This window comes from Acinonyx jubatus, chromosome D1 (genome assembly GCF_027475565.1).
Source record: "Acinonyx jubatus isolate Ajub_Pintada_27869175 chromosome D1, VMU_Ajub_asm_v1.0, whole genome shotgun sequence".
NCBI lineage: Eukaryota > Metazoa > Chordata > Mammalia > Carnivora > Felidae > Acinonyx > Acinonyx jubatus.
In genome coordinates, this window is record NC_069390.1 from 32,801,821 (window position 1) to 32,819,516 (window position 17,696).

Genomic DNA, 17,696 nt, shown 5'->3' on the forward strand with positions numbered 1-17,696 from the left:
GTCTGTGAGTTGATTTAGGAGTAATTTACATTAAACAATCTACTTACTGTGTAAAATTAAGTAATCTTTTATTCACAGCAGAATTTTTTGAAAAGTATGTCAGTCTCTTTACGTTTTGTATTTTGTTTGAAAGCTTTCACATCATTTTCTATGTTAATAGAGTTTTTCTGTGTCAGCAAAGTATCAGTTGTGTGCATTTTGGCTTGCTTTTTCTTTCTTTTGTGGAATTCACTTAGATGTTATATGAGGATCCATTAACATACTGACTTTACTGCTTCTTACAGAGCAAATTTCTGAATGTGCCTCTTTGAACCAAAACGATGAAGTAAATGAAAAAGCGAAGTGTGCACTATGATGGTTTCCATATAGCTGCTCCCTTTCACTCACTGGAATTTCCTGCCTCTCCTGTTGAAGATGTTTTTATAGGGAAGTCAGCATAAAAGTGCATCACCCATGAGCCTTTTTCCCCCCAAGGCATTTCATTTAGCCAACTTGGTATTAATTTAGTTGGTACTCTTTAGTTGACTTGAACACTGTGTTTGTTGATTGTGTGAGCTGATGTTTATTAAGCTGTTAATATTTTACAGACTCGATGGGCTCCTATTTGGATCTGTGTGCTCTTTTCTTTAGCAGCAGAGCTGTTCATGATTGAATCTGTGGCCACAGTTTTGACTTTGAACGGGGTGACAGCCAGCCCCATGCTGGAAGGTTATTTGGTGGCTCTGAAGGTTTTCTCCTGGAAGCATTTTCCTTTTTCATCTAATTCACATTGCGGTCTTGGTCTTCTTTATGGTCCGTCTTTCTCTACAGATAAACCATCATCGTCATCTTGTTATTCACTTACATGCTAATAATAATAAATGTTATTGAGGGCCAGGCATTATGTGAAGTGCTTTACATGTGTTATCTATTTAATACTCTTAATAACCCTCTAAAGCAGATGCTGTTATTCTCTCCATTTTAGAGATGAAGAAACCACAGCGGGGAAGGTCACACAGGTAATGAACGAGGTTTTGTAAATGGGGTATGAGATCTTGGTTTTTCAGATCAGCGTTGTTTGGTTGAGTGGGCGAGATGACAGTATTCTTCCCTGTCTCTCCTAGATGTAGGCATTCATCTGTCTTGCATATCGTGGATGTCATGAGCTGCTCATTTTATAGGTGACGAATTCGTTCTGGAGAGGTTAGATCTGTTTCGTTCTCTACTTGAAGTGTCCTCGGCCTCTTAAACTGTAGACTTGGACCCTTCCAAATCTTAAAGGTCATCTGGTGTGGTGGTGCTAACACTCTTCTGTGCATTATGGGCCCCTCATTAAAGAGGCTAGGACTTTCTTTCCGTGGGGGAGACAAAAGTCCATTTTTCCCAAGGACATACATTTACATGTTTCTAGACCTGATATCTATTTATTTTTTAAAATTTTTTTTTCAACGTTTTTATTTATTTTTGGGACAGAGAGAGACAGAGCATGAACGGGGAAGGGGCAGAGAGAGAGGGAGACACAGAATCGGAAACAGGCTCCAGGCTCTGAGCCATCAGCCCAGAGCCCGACGCGGGGCTCGAACTCACGGACCGCAAGATCGTGACCTGGCTGAAGTCGGACGCTTAACCGACTGCGCCACCCAGGCGCCCCTGATATCTATTTATTATTTGCTAAACCTTTTAGTTACATTAACTGGGAACACCAGAGTCTTATATTTTTCAGACCTTCCCTCCCTTCTCGGCCCACTTCTTTTAAGACTGGTACAAAACAGTTGATCTGGTTTAAATTCTCCATCAACTGGGCAGAAGTCCAGTTACATTTATTGATATGACTTGCCCAGAACCATTGGTAGCCCTCCAGAGTATGTTAAAAACAAAACAAAGGAGGGGCGCCTGGGTAGGTAGCTCAGTCGGTTAAGCGCTGGACTTCAGCTCAGGTCATGATCTCACGGTTTGTGGGTTCGAGCTTACATTGGGCTCTGGGCCGACAGCTCGGAGCCTGGAGCTTGCTTCAGATTCTGTGTCTCCCTCTCTCTCTGCACCCCCCCCCCCCCAAAATAAACATTAAAAAACAAAACAGAGGAGAATAAAACACATTATCAGAAAAGATGGTCTTTTCTTTGATTATATAAACCTTTAACATTTAAAAAGACTTTTGACTTAAGTTGCTTGTCAGATGCTAAGATTATCTGTGCTTTTTCCTGTGTTTTGTCCAATCTTTCATGGGCCCAGTACTTTGTTGAAATTGTAGATGTTTTGTGGAGGTGAATAAAAAGCTTTCACACAAAGTTCAAAACGATTTTTTGAGAGCTACTAATACTGTATTTGTATAATGGTTCATGGAATCAGTAGTCTTTTTTTTTTTTTTTATGTTTATTTATTTTTGAGAGAGTGCAAGTGCAGGGGGAGGCAGAGAGAGAGGGGGACAGAGGATCCAAAGTGGACTCTTGCTCTGACAGCCCTGAGCGTGATGTGGGGCTGAAATTCACAATTCCGCGAGAGCATGACCTGAGCCAAAGTCACACGCTCAACTGACTGAGCCACCCAGGTGCCTAGAATCTGTAGTCTTTCAACTTTAAAGTAATAATTATCGAGGCAATAAGTCAATACTTAAAAAATTAAGTTAGCATTTATTAAGTGCTTTATGTGTTAGGAACTGTTGTTGGTGCTGGAGACAGAGTTATCAGAAAGCATCCCTGCCCTCACGTAATTTACCTGGCCTGGGATAAGGTAGGGGTGGTGGCAGACAGTATAAATACAATAAGGGGCACCTGTGTAGCTCAGATGGTTAAGCATCTGACTTCGCCTCAGGTCATGATCTCTTGGTTCTTGAGTTCAAACCCCATGTTGGGTTCTGGGCAGACAGCTCAGAGCCTGGGGCCTGCTTCAGATTCTGTATCTCCCTTCCCCTCCCCTACTCACACCCTCTCTCTCTGTCTCTGTTTCTCTCTCTCTCAAAAATAAACATTAAAAGTTTAAAAAAATATATAATAAACATGAGGTCAGGTAATAGGAACTGTGAAGAAAAAGAAAGCAGGGTGAAGGGGTCTCACTAAACAGTGTAGTCAGAGAAGGTTTGAACGGGGTGATTAAGATAATTACTGATTAAAATAGTACCTATTGGAATATGAACCATCTTAATCAATGGTAAAACAAGATTTAAAAAGTTGCTCCTGGGGCATCTGGGTGGCTCATTTGGTTAAGTGTCCAACTTCGGCTCAGGTCATGATCTCACGGTTTGTGAGTTCGAGCCCCACGTTGGGCTCTGTGCTGACAGCTCAGAACCTGGAGCCTGCTTCGGATTCTGTGTCTCCCCTGCCCCTCTCTCTCTGCCCCTCCCCAGCTTCCTCCCTCCCTCTCTCTCTCTCTCTCTCTCTCTCAAAAATAAACATTAAAATATATATGTATATATAAAGTTTCTCCTTACCCCATAGTGATAATTAAAACATAAAAAGAATATAATCAACATTCCATAATAACCTGGTATGTCAATGCAGTGGAATAGTACACAGCAATAAAAGATCAAATTATTGATACATGAAACAACATGGATAGATGACATGGGTATTATACTTAGTGAAAAAGCCAATTTCAGTAGGTTCCATATCCCGTACGATTCCATTTAAAAGACTCTAGAAGTGACGAAATTATAGAAATGGGGAACAGGTCAGTGGCTGGTAGGGTTAAATAGGTGGGAGGACAGCAGTGTGATTTTGGATGGGTAGCAGGAGGGAGTGGTGGAGTAGCAGTGGCAAGGGGATGTCTTCATTTTATTTTGCTTCATTTTACATATAGGTGTAGTTGATCTAGCAAGGAATGGAGGGGAGAACAAAACTTTCCGTGAGAGTATTTTTTTGATTATTATTATTTCATGGCAACACACTATGGGAACTTCCGTTTCATTTTCCAAGTAGAAGTTTGTGGAATTGAAGGTGTCTTTTCTTCGAGGAATTGAAAATACTCTGCCAGGAGGAATTGGATGTACTAATTCCACCCAGGGCTTCATTTCAGGTAGAGTAATGTGCCCGTGTTTTTGTTGTTGTTGTTGTTGTTGTTGTTTGTTTTTTGTGGTGATGGAGCAGTTTCTTATGATTTTAGTGGTGACTGCATGAATCTGTGCATGTGGTTAAAACATGAGTGCATGTAAAAAGGAGTGAAATCTCAGTAAGGTCTATAGTTAATAGTGCACCAAAAGTGAATATCCTGGTTTAGCTAATGTATTATGGTTATGTGAGATGTTGCTGTTGGGAAAAACTGGGTCAAGAATGCATAGGAACTCTACTATTTTTACAAATTTTGGTGAGTCCTAAGTTGTTTAAAAACAACAGATACACTAAATCAGTTTAAGGTCTTGAGAAATCTTTGTCTTGGCCTCACTCCTTAAATAAGATGGGGAGGGGCTTCTGGGTAGCTCAGCCGGTTAATAGGTTAAGCGTCTGACTCTTGATTTGGGCTCAGGTCATGATCTCATGGTTTGTGGGTTGGAGCCCCTGCATTGGGCTCCATGCTGGCAGTGTGGAGGCTGCTTGGGATTCTTTCCCTCTTTCTCTGCCTGTCCCCTGCTCATGTGCTCACTCTCTTGCGCTCTCTCTTTCTGTCTCAAAGTAAATAAACTTAAAAAAAGTTTTAAAAAATAATTTAAAAAATAAGATGGGGAAACTGAGTCTCTGAAGTGAGATGATAAACAGATTGCAGAGCCAAAGTCTGAATCTAGACTTTTTAACTTTTCAGGTCAACATTATTTTCCTCCCTTAGAACATAACCGGTTTTAATTGCTTTTAAGCAATTGTTGGGAGATCATGCTTGTGTTCTCCATCTTTCTCCCCTGCTTCCTTCCTCAAGTCCCCTCCACCTGTGTGTGTGTGTGTGTGTGTGTGTGTGTGTGTGTGTGTGTGTGAACTCTCTTCTATGTCCTGCAGCCTAGAAAAGTGTAAGATATAAAGTATGCACTGGGTTTATCATTTAAATGATTTTAACCATGTATTTGAATAGAACCCCTATGCCTCTTCTATTATGGAGGCATTTTGTTTCTGAGCACTTGGTATAATCTAAGTAGCATGGGGATGATGTTGGATCTCTGCCTGTGAATTAGTAGCTGAGTGGTGTTTTACTTCTGATGATTCAGTATATTTGCCTTAATTGCTGGATTAACCAATTTCTTGCCTCCCACAAAAAGCACACACATTTGTGTAAAGAGAGGGTAAATGAATGAAGTTTTAGGGACTAATTTTTGTGGTATTTAAGCAACAATAGTCTAGATTACCCACAACCTTAATTTCCTTTCATGAGTCCTATAGATGGGCTTTGTCACCATTTACACTTGATTACTTCATTGTTAACCCCAGTGATGTGATTTAGCGTGCTAAGACTTAATTATTCCTTTCTGGCCTAGTGAGAAATTTCCTTCCAATAATTGCCTCCACTGTCCTTTAGCCTCTTAAGCATTTAGTTTGTTTGGAACAACATGGTTGTTCAGAAAGCATTTCCAAGCTCAGCAGTGCCTGGAGCTGTGTCTGGGCCATAATTTATACCTTTGACATAGGGACTGAGGCCTCAGTTCTCAGGCTGTGTGACTGGTGGATGCTCTTCATTAGAGCAGTGAGGTGATGCGTGTATCTGAAAGTTACAGGAAGAAAAGTTCATGACTGAACAGTACTGAAGAGTTCTCTTGTGGCCTCTCTTTCTCAGTTTAACATTTCCTTATTTTAACTGAACACTTATGCCAACTTCGGAAATAACATTAGGTTCCTAAAAAAAAAACAAAAAAAACCAACCCCCCCCCCCAACTTTAGTGTTTTAAAGAAGTGTTTTTGTAAGGCAGTCACATGCAGTGATGGTTATAGTGTAGAAGAGGTCACTGGAGAAGGTGTCCCTGTCAACATGAGGATCAGACTTGCTGGATGAAATTGAAATTGATGAAATTTGCCAGGTTTGGCAAAGAGATGTCTTTGTTTTATTTCAGTTAGCTTTTAATATAGGCATAGTTGCATCTAGAACCCTAAAGCAAGGGATGGAGATGAGAGAAAAAATTTTCCGTGAGAGTATTTTTTATTTCACGGCAACATCACGGGAAGTCCTGTTTCATTTTCCAAATGGAGGTTTGTGGAATTGAAAGTGTCTGTTTTCTGCAAGGAATTGAAAATATTCTGCCAGGAGGAGTTGAAAGTATTAATTCTATACAGGGCTTTGTTTCAAGTACAGTAATATTCCTGTGTCTCTATAGGCAATTTATAAGGCATAGTTAACATTAGTTTTTGGGGGGAGGGGGGACAGCGTAGTTTCAGCACTTTACTCCTAAGGCCCCTGTCACCCAGCTTCAAAATTCTATCCCTTCCCATGTCCTTAAACAATATTAACTGCTCTGTTTTTCTCAGAGAAGCTCTAGAATAACAATGGCATCATAGGGTAATTGGATATTCTACAATAAAAATACTTACATGCCAGTCTGTTGGAGGTACAGCTTACTTCATTAGACAGTAGAATAATATCACATTCATCACACTAATAAAAATGTTTGGGGCACCTGGGTGGCTCAGTCAGCTAAGTGTCTGACTCTTGGTTTTGGTTCAGGTCATGATCTCCTGGCTTTGTGGGTTTGAGCCCCGCATCAGGTTCTGTACTGGCAGCCTGGAGCCTGCTTGGGATTCTCTTTCCGAGGAGAATCTCTCTGCCCCTCCCCCCACTCGTGCTGTCTGTCTCTCAAAATAAGTAAACTTAAAGTGTTTTTATAGGAGGTGTCTTATGTAGCCAGATTCCACCTTTTAGCTGCTGTGCTTTAAAGACATTTTTGCCTTAAATGACCAATTTTTAGGAGAAGCATCTCATTTTGTTAACATAAGAACTAAATCAAAGGAATACTTACTAAAGAGAGAGGTAGGTCATAAAACAGTTGCAATTATTGAAGAATTGGTCAGAAAGCACAGCAGAAACAATTGAAACCCTTCTGTAATGTGTTCCCTATTTTTTAGAGTTTAAAATACTCAGCATAATCCAGACATTTGCTATTTGATTTGATTTCTGTAAGTACTATCTCAAGTAACAGAATTTTGCTCATAAACAGTATTTTCAAAATTTCACGCAATGACTGAAATAGATTTCTGTTAAACTTTATTCTGATACAATAATAAATTCAATTATTATCCTTCTTAAACTCTCAGAGTTGTTTTAAAGATTCAGTATATTTAAGTAGGCATTGAGTATTTCACAGACAGCCAGTAAATATCTGGACAGTGTTCAGAGGATGGATACTACTTTCTCTTGAATGAATATTGGCTCTTGACATAGATTGATTTGTTGTTACCACTTAGTTAACTTATGATCATTAGATATTGTCACCTAGGTGAGATTTCCACCCTCCGTTTATGTACTTCCATGGAAAAAGAAGAAAAGCAGCCAAAATTTATCATGGTGGATTTTCTTGGTTTTGTTTGAATTTGAAATATCCATGAGGGCATGAGAAAAGGTGTCTGTTGGTGATCTAGACCGGTGAGAGGAGGTAAGAGGCAGGGAGCTTGCCTGCTTGCCTTCAGGGAGCTTGCCCCAGCTGCTGGCTTAAGGAGCCAATTTCTGTTGGTCTGTTGCTACTGTCTAAGGAGAAAGGTAGTAAATCTGCCTTGATGTTGTCAAATGCAAATATGTACAGATAGCTTTAACGCATTATTCAGATTTTCATGAAATTAGTGTTTTGTGACCCAAGTCTGGGGTCATGAACAAATGGGTAGCAAAATCGTTTTGTTTCTGTAACATTCTTTTTAGCTAAAGAACAACTGACACTCTGGATAGTTTATTTTAAGTCAGTAAGGGTTTTAAATTAGTTATGATTTCATTAAAGCAGGTCTGACTAAAATTGCAACATTTAAAGAAATAATTCTGTATTTAATGATAATAAAGTCTTTGAAAAGAGCATAATGGAAAGAGTGATTGTGCCACACATTTGTTCATGACCCAGATTTTAAGATTTCATGCATAAGTAGTTTTGACTCTCGCGGTGCTCCAGAGAGCAGTGACCATTGTCACAGAACCAGAGGGCACGGACCTGGAACCGATGCACGCACTGTATCAATGTGGAGCATTCGTAAGAATTACAGGGTTCACTGAAGTATGTAAAATATAACATCTTTAAACTCTTATTCTCTCTTCCCTTAGCTAAATGAGACCCATTGGTTGTACATAGCTTTTTAAATATGTGATGAAACGTTTAAAGGCGCCTGGGTGGCTCAGTCGGTTGAGCGTCCGACTTCGGCTCAGGTCATGATCTTACGGTCTGTGGGTTCGAGCCCTGCGTCAGGCTGTGTGCTGACAGCAGAGCCTGGAGCCCGCTTCGGATTCTGTGTCTCCCTCTCTCTGCCCCTCCCCCACTTGTGTGCTCTCACACGTGTGCGCTCTCTCTCAAAAATAAATAAATGTTTAAACGTGATGGCTTAATACACTGTTGAGGAAATGCACATTAGTCAAATATATTGTGAAACCCAATCAGCCATTAATGTAATAGACATATATTTCCTGATGCTTCATGCTCAGAATTGCTTGTAAGCTCCCTGAGGGTAGTAATCAATTCTCACTCAACATGTTCTTAGCTATTCCCTTACCTACGTTTGTGCTTTGCGTGAAACTTACTCTTAAATCGTTGAATAGATTGAAGGATATGAAATGATTACTTTTGGAAATTGTTTTTTAACTGGTGACATTTTATTAATAACTTGCTTAGCAAAAGTTGTTACCATGAACATGGAGCGCATGCCTATTATCCTTCCAGCCACGCTACTGTCTTCACTGGGGGAGAAAAGAGGAGGACTCTGCTTCCTGTTCTAACATTGGTCCTACTGTTGGTGTGCCAGGCATTGGGCAAAGAGCTTCACGTTTACATTGTTGCTGGATCATCACATCAACTGTAGGAGAAAGGTACTCTTCCTTCTCATTTTAAGCTGACAACACTGAGGCACAAAATGTTTCAGTAACAGGTCCAAGGTCATATGTTTTATAATCTCTAACCAGGATTGGAACCCAAGTAGTCTCTTCCAGAACCTGTGTCCTCCTCCACTCCACCATGGGGGCTCACAAGCGTCCATGGGGGATCTGCTTTGGTGGAGAAGACAGACCTAAACACAGAATACAGTGTGGGAGTGCCGTAAGGTGGGATGAACAAAGGCTGTGGGAGCAAAGAGGAAAAGAACTTACTCTGCTTTGAGAGGCTGGAAGCCTTCGCAGCAGAGGTGACATTTGAGCTGGGTCATTCAGTCTTCTGTGGGGCAGCTGCCGGGAGTTCTGCCTTGTTTGAAATAAGCACATTTACAAGAGAATAGTGGAGCACATTCCGCTTGATGGATTGGATTGACAGTTTGGAAGTAACTCCCCAGAATGATGGCTTTGTTAGGTATTTATTCTCCAAGAACCCTACCTGCCACTCCCCTTTGGTGAATTGTGGCAAGAAAGCTGTCACATTAAGCTGTCACTCAGGATATTTGCGAGAGGGGGGGAGGGAGGAACAAATTATGGGCACAACTAGATATTTTCAGAACAGCCTAAAACCCGGAAAGATTGTATTTCAGAGCATTTGAAAATGAACAGAACAGCCTTTTTTAAGTTGTGCAAAAAGAAAATCGAATAATGAAAAGTTAATTAGGCTATGGATATTTTTAAAGCTGGACATTCTGATTCTTATCCACCTTAGATAATTACTTGAAGCTTTGTGAAGGCCAAGATAGAGGGGAGAAGAAAACTTTAGAGGCAGGAATCTTACAGAACTGTACAAAGTTCTTACAGAGGTTGTTTAATTGTGAAAATACTTTATCTTTTTCCATGAGATTTTTAAGGAATGTGTAAGGAGCAGATTCAGTTACGACTCATATTACCCTTTATCTCTGTTGTCTAGTTGTTTGCTTGAATAGCGTCTCACGAGTTTTGCTGTCTCTTTCAATGTGTGTACGTTAAGCTATTGAAAGGCTTGAGAGATCAATCTAGATCTTTCTAAGTTATGTCTGCTAACAGTTTTATTTCTGGGGAGATGGTTTTGCGACCGCTTCTCAAGTTGGCACTTCCCTCTCCTCCCCCAGCTCCTGCTTTCTCCACCTCCCTTCTGAACAACCCCTCATTCACCGTCCACTCCCCAAGCCTGGAATGGGAAGAACTTGCTTTGTTACTGATGATAATATTTAAGCTCTAAAATTTTAACAGTATTTCAGTTGCAAATAAATGGAAATTGTGTATTCTGTTTAATGTGTTTCAGAAAATCCCTGCTATTTTTTTTTCTTTAAATACAAGAAAACAGGCGTGTAATGCCTCATTGAGAAAAGCCTGTGGGGGTGCTTTGTGCAGGTCTTAATTAAGGGCTTTGAAAGACCAAACAAAAGGAGAAAGGAAAATGCTACAGGGTTATTGTTATTCCACCCCCATTGGCTCAGCTAGCTGACCATCCATTGGAGCATTTTGTCCATTTTGAAACTGAATGACACTTTTGTTCGTGATTAACAGAGGTGAAAGAAGCCAATTATTGGGCCGTCTTTTTCCATAGAGCAGCTGCTGTTGGATTTAACTGCAGGCAAATATGGCCTTTTACTACCACAAGGATGTTGTGATGACAGTTTATTTTTATAGAACTATGTGGTGGAAAACAAAATCTGTCTGACTCCCGTTATGAATATGCCCTGGAATTTATCATGAAAGGATGATTTTAATGTTCAGGCTGTACCACAGTTCTCCTTTTAATAATAACGTGTGTGTGTGTGTGTGTGTGTGTGTGTGTGTGTGTGTAATACATATTTGTACACATTTCAAACAGTTCTTTATGGGATTCCAACACTAAAGTTATATATTTGTTAATGCGTGCATTTGTAAGCTGCTTCAACTTTTCCCCAATTTTAAGTATACCACGTTCCATTACCTGTTAAAGTTGCAGAGTAAGTAATTTGGTAAGACACAATGGTGTTGCCTGGGTCGCAAGGTATTTTGATATATAGACTATTTAGGTGGGACAAATGGGTCTCAGAGACCACCTACCCATTAGTGCAGACTTCTGGCTTGCCTCTCCAGCATTCAGTGGTAGGAATGTAGCTGGAGAGGACGCTCCCATGTGCCTTGGTATTAAATGAATGTGTAATAATGGGGTGTAGCTGGAGGAGGGCCCAGGGGTCAGCTCTCAGGATTTACCCTACTTGGATATGCTTTTAGATAATAGGGCAGAAGGTGGGGTTTTAGGGTCCTGGGGGTCAGCCGTGACTTACCTCAGTAAAATTCTACCTTTTCCTTTTTATCTTTTGAGGCATGCTGGTGTAGTAGACAAAGCTCCGTGTCCGGTCTGCTTGGGCAAGTTTCTTAACCTTTCCGAGATTATTCTCTGAGTAGTGGAGTTTAAAATAGCTGTCTTCAGAATGGTCGTGAGGATTAAATGATTGAGCATGTAGGTGTCCAGCACCGTGCCTGGCACACAGAAAACGTCTGATCTGTGTGAACTCCCTTTCTCTTTGGCCGGGTGGCTCCTGATACCTAAATCCGAAGCCAAGGGGCAAGAGTCTGGCAATTTGGCTTCTTACCCAATTAGTTTTCCTTACTAGATTTTCAAGTAGCAGAAGGTTGAGTTTCCAGGCATAAGTTAACAAGAATAAATGGTTTCCCTCCGCAGCCTTCTCTTCTTCAATGGCCTAGGACGGAACCACCATGACCCCTCTGTGCATTGTAGTGTCTGTCAACAGCCTGGAGTACGGACTTGGTCTTGAGAGCCATTGTTGCAGTTCATCTAAGAGTCTTCTCAGGCCTGGCTCCCTCTTGCTCCACAACCCTGGGAAAGCTCAATTTCTCTGTTTCTTTATTGGCAACATAGTGATAATCCTTAACTCCTTACCCACTTTCAGGTATGTCTTTGAAGATGGTTACATCCTAGGCAGTTTTAAAGAACTCATTAGAAACCACTACATTAAAATGGAAAGGTGAGTTCCCCAAAATTGTAAAACAAAATAAATTTTTGTGACAAGCTAGGTAACTTAGTCGTGTAGCTGAATGGGATTCAGTTTCAGATCAACAAACGGTTTACAGATGTTCAATTTGTTAGGTACTAGAATCTTCGGGTAGCATTTTCATCCCCATGGGCAAATGAGATTGTAGACTTCCCAGAAGACGTGGTGTTGGACTGGGTTTTATGCCTCTTATCCTCTGATTTGATTTCCCACTCCTCCTCTCCATCCCCAGTCCTTGTGCCATGTTCTTTGGAGCTCTCCTCACGTTGATACTCCTTCCTGCCTCCACAGCCTCTTTACTGGTTCTTCCTTGAGGACGGCGCTTGCCTGCAGCTTTTAGATTTTCTGTTGCTCATCTTCCCACACCATTAAGATCTTAGCATTGAAGTTCTTGCCACTTCTCATTGCTGCCAGTGGGTCACTAGGCTTCGTTCTTCACTTACAACCCCTGTTCGTCCCATGCTGTGCAACCTTCAGTTCTGATGCCTTTCTGGTAACAGTCATCTATTAGCTTCTCTGTTGGTCCCCGTTAGAAAAGAATTAGGTGTTGAGCTCACGGTCTTTTCATTTCTGCCACCTCTACGCTACGACAAGTTGTATTATTTACCCCACGTGGGTAATCCTCTCAACGCCATTACCTGTCTCCATCATACTGGTGAGCCCTGTTTCAATGCCACGTCAGCCATTCCTCATGGCTGCATCCTGGACCTTGCTAGCACCCAAAACTGCCACATACCTGTTGTTGTTGTTGTTGTTGTTGTTGTTGTTGTTGTTGTGGTCGCTCAGTTTCTCCATGCCTGTCACTAGGTGAATTTTTCAACCTCATCATGCCCTCACGTCCCTTGATTCATTTAGTTTCTCTCCGTTTATTCATTTCTTTCTCTGGCAAGATTAAGGTTCACAGTCCATTCCTTCACTCTCTTGCCAGTATCCTTAATCTTCTTATCCTGTTGTCTTATCAAAGGTGACTTTTTTGATGATGAGAGCTACTTAGTCATCCTTGCTGCTTTTCTGTGAAAGATCTGGTAGGTCGCAAACTAAGTTCTTACCACACATGCCTCAGGGGAAGAAAAGCAACTCATATGGTTTGAGGAGGCACTTATTATCAGAGGCTCACTGCTCAGATGAAATGGTTTTTTGGAGAATGAGCTTTCCATTATGATGCCCTGTGATCTTATTCAGATCCTGAAGCCTTCTGGGGTTCTAGCTGCCTCATCTATATAACGAAACTGCTTTTTTTTCTGAACCTACATGTAATACTAAAACTAATTTGTTCTAACTCTCCATTGCCTTAGCTTTGTCACTTTAGACAAAGTCCAGTGATCTGGGCCTCAGTTTCCCCATTTTTAAAAAGGGACACTACCTAGCCCAGCCTGCTTCGCAAGGTCGTTGTGAAATGCAAATAATAGCGGGAGTGTGAAAGTGCTTTGTAAGGTTGAGGCAACTGTGTTCCTTTAATGTGCATTTGAATCACCAGGAGGGAGGCTGAGTAAAACTCAGCCACCCCCTCCCCAAGTTTTTTATTCAGTGGACCTGGGGTGGGACCCAATTATTGGCATGTCTAGTAAATTCCCAGGTGATATTGATGCTGCTTACCCTGAGAGCACACTTTGGGAACCACAGCTTTCAGGAGTTCAAGATTTGTGAAAGATTACCTCATTACCCTTTCCCCTTTTATGTAGTTATGTCAACCATACTTTTTAGTTAAAAATCAGGACAAGCCTAAAGGTCTTTGGGAAAAAAGTTATGCGTTAATTGGAATTCAGACTCTTTCTGAACATCTTGGACCTGTGGTGCCTTAGGTAAGTATGTCAAACTACAGTTCTTTAAGAATTAACTCCTGGAAATGACTGAATTTGGATTGAATACTCAACAGTAGTACTGTGCCCTGTAAAACCAGAATCGTCAAGGTGCATGTAAATATGAAAGCTCAAAAATATTTTGACTCTTTTTCTCAAAGGAGGTGCCACATAGAAAACTCAAAATTATATGGGAATTATGTCTATAAGGTTTCACAGACTGGAGTCAGAGGTAGCTGTCAGAATGGGTTGGGGTGGTGTGCCTGGCTGGCTCAGTCAGTAGAACATGCGACTCTTGATCTTGGGTTGTAAGTTCTAGCCCCATGTTGGGTGTAGAGATCAGATAAAAATAAAATCTTTTTTATTTATTTACTTCTTAATGCTTATTTTTTGAGAAAGAGAAAGAGAGTGCAAGTGGGGGAGGGTCAGAGAGAGAGGGAGACACAGAATCCAAAGCAGGTTCCAGGCTCTGAGTTGTTAGCACAGAGCCCGAAGCAGGGCTCAAACTCACGAACTGAGATCATGACCTGAGCTGAAGTCAAATGCTCAACTGCCTGAGCCACCCAGGCATCCCACTTAAAAATAAAACCTTAAAAAAAAATGGATTTGGAGAAGGGTCATCTACTGGGCATACAGATGTATTTCTTTTTGTTTTCCATACCTCTTCACATCCCTTCACCCTGGTTAAGATGCATTGTAGAAATTGTACCTCAAGGAAAATGGACCGTGACTCTTCATAATTAAAAACTCATTCCCTCAGGTTTCTCTAATGGTACTCCAATTTAAAATATATTGGTTCACTACCTGCTTCACAAAAGGGCCAAGGTTACAGGAAGGAAGTAGAGCAGAGAGAGGTAAATAGAAGTAAACTTCAGAAATCGGTGGTCTTGACAATTCAAAATGCAATTGAAGGAATATAAAAAGGTGTAGCTACTATGGAAAACGGTATGATAGCACCTCAAAAATTTATTTAAAGTTTATTTATTTTGAGAGAGAGAAAGAGTGTGCATGCATGTGAGCCAGGGAGAGGCAGAGAGAGAGAGAGAGAGGGAGGGAGATTGAGAATCCCAAGCAGGCTCCATGCTGTCAGCACAGAGCCTGATGCAGGGCTCGATCTCTTGAATCTTGAGATCATGACCTGAGCTGAAATCAAGAGTCTGTGCTTATCCGATTGAGCTACCCTGTTGCTTAAAAATTTTTAAATGAACCATAAGATCCAGCAGTTCTACTCCCAAGTATCTACCCAAAGATTTGAAAGCAGAGTCTTAAAGAGATATTTGCACACACATATCATAGTAGCATTATTGACAACAGTGAAAAGCAGAAGCCACCAAAGTATCCATCAATATATAGTTGGATAACGAAATATGAAAAAGGAAAGAGATCCTGACACAGGCTACAGCATGGATGAACTTGAAGACATTATGCTAAGTGAAATAAGCTAGTCACAAAAGGAGAAATATTGTATGATTCCATTCATATGGGGTACCTAGGATAGTCAGATTCATAGAGACTGAAAGTAGATGGTGGCCATCAGGGACTGGAGGCAGGGAAGTGGAGAAAGAAGAATTATTATTTAATGGGTATGGAGTTCCAATTTTGAAAGATGAGAAAGAGTTTTGTGGTGGATTGTGGTGGTGGTTGCACAACATTGGGAATATGCTTAATGCCACAGGACTCTATACTAAAAAATGATTGAAATGATAAATGTTATGGTTTATATAACATAACATCTTTATTATAAAAATGTCAGTATTCTTATCAGAGTTTTTCAACCTTAGCATCTATAATTTGAGCCGGGTGATTTTTTATTATGGGGGGGGTCTATATTATCTGAGTTCTCTGGAGAAATAGCACAGTAGGATATATAGAACACATTGTAAGGAACTGACTCCTGTGGTTATAGAGGCTGAGAAGTCCCAAGAGATGTGGTTGGCAAGCTATAGACCCAGAAGAGCCATTAGTATAGTTCCAGCCTAAGTCTGGATTCCAAGGCAGGAGAAGATTGGTGTCCCAGCCTTAAGATGGGCAGAGAGAACAGTTCCCCCGTATTCTACCTTTTTGTTCTATTCAGGCCTTCAACAGATCAGGCCAGGCTCACCCATATTGGGGAGAATAATCAACTTTACTCAGTCTGCAGATTCAAATGTTAATCTCATCCAGAAACATCCTCACAGACACATCCAGAATAATGTTTAACCAACTATTTGGGCACCCTGTAGCCCAGTCAAATTGACACATAAAATTCACCATCACAGGGCCTGTCTGTATAACATAGGAAGTTTAGCCCCATCCCTGGCCTCTGTTCACTAGATGCCAGTAACAACCCCCACCTCTCCAGTTGTGACAACTAAAAATATCTCCAGACATTGCCAAATGTCCCCCAGGGGACAAAATTACCCCTGTTTGAGAACCATTGCTATACATTCTTTAGTTCTTAGGTAAAGAAAATAGATAATCTTTATAGATTTGCATTTGTTTTGCTTTCTTCTATTTTTTTAGATTTACATTTTGTATGTTATACACATTAATTACCAGTTTGTATTTGGAAGAATGCAGGAAATGCTGAGACCTAGATTTTGTTTTGATTCTGGTTATGTGGCTTGGAAAAAAGCAATTGTCCCCTTTTTGGGCCTTAGATTTACTCATCAGTACAAGTTCTGGGGGCAGGGATGGGGATGGATGAACTAAATCATCTCTCTGGCTTATTTTAGCATCAACACACACAAACATACGACTCAGATGAGATTCAGGTAAAAATCTGTAGACTTGAGAAGCAGAAGCATCTTTTTTCCATGCTTAGCATGACAAGGATTGGAAGGACAGACCTAATTCCTGTCCTTTGTGGGAAATACCTGATCAGGTGGCACTCAGCAAAAATAGCCACTCCTCAATTTTAAGTCACTGTTTATTATAAAGCACTTTGCAGAAAGTGTATTATATGGAGATCATTGGCTTTAATGATTACTGCTAGGTACCATTTTGAAACGTTTTTTCATTTCTAGAAAATAGCATGTCATTGGTCTAACATCCATGGATGATTATGATTTCTTTTCAAAATAACAATTTATTAAAAAAAGGAAAAAATTGGCCAAAACAGTAGGGTTCCTTGTCTATTTTTAAGGAAGAAATTACTAAGATGCAAAATAAGTTTTAAAATAAAAACGAGTGTGTGTATATTTGTACTAACTTACATGTTTACATTGGTTGTCCTGGCTCAGCCACATAAGTGGCAGTTTGCACTCTGAGCCAAACATTTTAGCCTTGACATCCCCCAAATTTCAGATCCATTCCAACCTTTATGGCTCATGTTGCTGCCTAAATATTGGGTAGAAACACTGGAAGAACAAAAATAAAATGGGGAGGGGGGCTGGTATTCGAAATTAAAGCTAGTCAGTAACCAAACAAAACAGGCAGATTGTGCGCCCAGTTTTTTAGTATCTCCCCTCAGCCTCCCCCTCAACACCTCCCCTCCCCCCATCACCCCCTGCTCCTGGTTTCAGTGTGAAGACTGGCTAAGGTACTGCCAAGTAAGAGGCCCATCCATCACACAGAGACAGGATTTGCAAACACACGATATTCAGGCCTGGAGTTACTTGCAAGTGTGGGATAGTCACATGAGAACATTGGGAACAAACAATATTAACACCTGTGGCGAGGGTAAGTGATCTAGTGGTGATTTTCACCACCCTGTTGTAAACTATAATTACCAGCATTGCAGGGCCCTTAGAAAACCTTCTAACTGCTATCGGACATTTTCCTGAGATTTTTTCCTTTCTTTTTTTTCCCCCACATACTTGATGAAAAATTAAGGTGGAAAAACAATGCAAAACATGTTTTAGTTACATAAATGGCTTCACTCTCCAGCAAACCGAGTGAAGCTCCCATTCTTACAGGATAAATTTCCTGGGTAAGTGGATGGTGTTAGAACATTTCTGAAAATGATTTGTTAGTGCCTGACAGGTTTTTT

General features: G+C 40.7%; 1 protein-coding gene across 3 annotated transcripts in view; it reads left to right on the forward strand.

Moving 5' to 3' along the window:
- LGR4 (leucine rich repeat containing G protein-coupled receptor 4) overlaps positions 1 to 17,696 on the forward strand; it is a 101,950-nt gene that overhangs the window by 13,106 nt on the left and 71,148 nt on the right. The window contains exon 1 of one of the 3 annotated variants that reach the window (XM_053203361.1): positions 6,755 to 8,880. The exons of the other annotated variants lie outside the window; for them this stretch is intronic. The gene's annotated coding sequence lies outside the window, so the exon portion shown is untranslated. Of the gene's footprint in view, positions 1 to 6,754; positions 8,881 to 17,696 lie in introns of those variants that run through there. 3 annotated transcript variants of the gene reach the window in all.